The sequence below is a fragment of the Molossus molossus genome, unplaced genomic scaffold (assembly GCF_014108415.1).
Source record: "Molossus molossus isolate mMolMol1 unplaced genomic scaffold, mMolMol1.p scaffold_m16_p_8, whole genome shotgun sequence".
In the NCBI taxonomy this organism is placed as follows: Eukaryota; Metazoa; Chordata; class Mammalia; order Chiroptera; family Molossidae; genus Molossus; species Molossus molossus.
In genome coordinates, this window is record NW_023425402.1 from 63,350,028 (window position 1) to 63,352,632 (window position 2,605).

At 45.6% G+C, this 2,605-nt stretch overlaps 1 pseudogene; it reads left to right on the forward strand.

Moving 5' to 3' along the window:
• The first annotated feature begins 470 nt into the window (after positions 1–470).
• LOC118620733 lies at positions 471–1,741 on the forward strand (annotated as a pseudogene).
• Positions 1,742–2,605: the final 864 nt, after the last annotated feature.

Consider the following 2,605-nt stretch of genomic DNA (forward strand, 5'->3'; position numbering starts at 1 on the left):
AATCTTCTGGAACTAACATTCCACTTGGTGAATTCTAGAACACTAATATGGCACTAATACAACCCAGCAAGGATGGACACTGTGACTCTGAGATCATTTCATTTCTTTCTCTCTCCCTCCACTGTCTCTCATCCTGAAATGATCCTAACTAGCAAATATAACAGAAAACTCAAGAGAAAAATACTTTTTTTTAAAATGTATACTTCCACCCTGGCAGGCGTGGCTCAGCAGTTAGAGCATCGGCCCATGGACCAGGGAGTCCCGGGTTCAGTTCCCACTAAGGGCACTACCTCGGTTGCAGTTTGTCCCCGGCCCTGGTGGTGGTTGTACAGGTGGCAACCAGTTGATGTGTCTCTCTCACGTCGATGTTTCTCTCTCTCTCTTCCTCCCTGTCTCCCTCCGGCTCTCTCTGAAGATAAATGCAAAAATATCCTCAGGTGAGGATACAAAATAATAATAATAATACATTTGTTGAACCAGAACTAGACATCGCAGACCAGAAAAGAACAGAAATAATGGTGGGAATGAGATACAAGAAGAAATTCAAGAATCTCTTAGTAAAATGAAATATGATGAAATCACAGCTACGTATTTGTTGCTGGGGAGAAAATCTTCAGAGCTGGGTGCTAGTGACTCCAGTTCTAGCAGCAATCTCTCACTTGCTCAGGTCAGGCCAAGCAGTGACCTCAGCAACAGCACTGGCCAGTCTCTTCACCCCAAAGTGCAGCGAAGTGTTTCTTCAAGCCAGGAGCAGAGACGGTCCAGTGACCATGCTGGACCAGCTATCCGTTCAAGTTGTGGCATATCCAAAAAGGAGTCAGACCAGCACTGCGGACAGTGACCTGAAAGAAGACAGCATTCCCTCCAGGAGGTCAGGCAGCAGTGCAGGCGGAGGAAAGGGGATCCCCCAGCCAGTCCCATGCCTGGGAAGGCAAGCAATCCCAACAAGGCGACGTTCCTGAACGTGGGACAAGCTCCACCGTCCCCAGTAGTGACACGGCATGTGGTGGAATTGACTCGGCGAAACACTTAGGTTTGCAGTGAGAGAACTACAGCTGACGACAGTCAGTAATTCAGAATGGCAAAGGAAACAGCACTACACCCGATCAGAGAACTCCAGTCGCTTCCACACACAGTATTTATTAGCAGCGCAGCCACCCCGATGGGATCCGCTCCCCAAGGGGCACTGCTAGTCGTAGCACTGTCCAGGGCCAGCCCCGGAGCGCGGACTGCCACATACAACGGCCCGCCCGCCTGGCCCAGCCTGGCCCATGAAGCCACACCACTGTCACAGACTCGAAGCCGAGGCTCCACTAACCTTTTCAGTAAATTAACCTCAAAACTCACAAGGAGGCTTCCGACTGAATAGGAGGGGAACGGGAGATATGAGGACTCGAGTCGCAATATATCTGCTGAGCAAAAGAATGAAAACAAGAAGCAAAACCTCGTTCCCTGCGCTTTACCTGGAGCATAAAAAAGACTAGTTCCATGGATCCCGATGACATGATGCGGGAAATCCGCAAAGTGCTGGACGCCAATAACTGCGATATGAGCAGAGAGAGCGCTTCCTGCACTTCTGTGTCCACGGCGGCGGGCACGCGGAGGGCCTCGTGCAGTGGGCGATGGAGGTGTGCACGCTGCCAAGACTGTCTCTGAACGGGACCGGTTCAAGCGGATATCAGGGACATCCATAGCTTTCAAAAATATTGCTTCCAAAATTGCCGATGAGCTAAAGCTGTAACTCAGTAATTATGATGTAAATTAAAGTAGCAGTCTAAAGTTTTCCTGAACACTGATGGAAATGTATAGAATAATATTTAGGCAATAACGTCTGCATCTTCTAAATCATGATATTAAAATATATGGACGAGAGCACGCCTGGGAGCAAAAGCTGACCTTTTTTCTACAAATGTACTACCATTAAAGATGTGTGACATGTGGAAAAAAAGTAAATAATAATAATAATGTATACTTTTGCCCAGGCAGTGTGGCTCAGTGGTTGAGCGTTGACCATGCACCAAGAAGTTGCCAGTTCGATTCCCAGTGAGGGCTCATGCCCAGGTTGTGGGCCCAATTCCCAGACGGGGGGCATGCTGGAGGCGACCAATCAATGTTCTCTCTTATCGATATTTTTATCTCTCTCTCCCTCTCCATTCCCCCCTCGCTCTCTAAAAATCAATAAAGAAAAAAAATATTATTTTAAAAAATGTATACTTCCTATATCTTGCTCATCTAACAAGGCATTTTTTAAGCTCTTCTGATTTTAACAGTTGCTTATTTAAATTGGTTTGTCTTATAAATGTTGCCTATATAGTCTCTCAAAAAAAGAAAAAAAAACCTGATTTCTAATTCATTGATGATAATTACATTACTATCCAAATGGATCACTCTCAGGCAAGTTTCCCGTCTCTGTGAGCATGATCTTTCGGGTCATTAGTTCTCTATCTGGTGTGCTCTAGAAAAAGGCCATCTGGACCTGAATTTGAAAACATGAGGAACAGTCCCAATAGGACAATTTCTTAAAAACTGCCACAAAGGAAAGTGAATTATTTGAGTAAAAGTAAAATTATTTATTTCCTAGAATGTATATTTTGCTCTCTAGAGC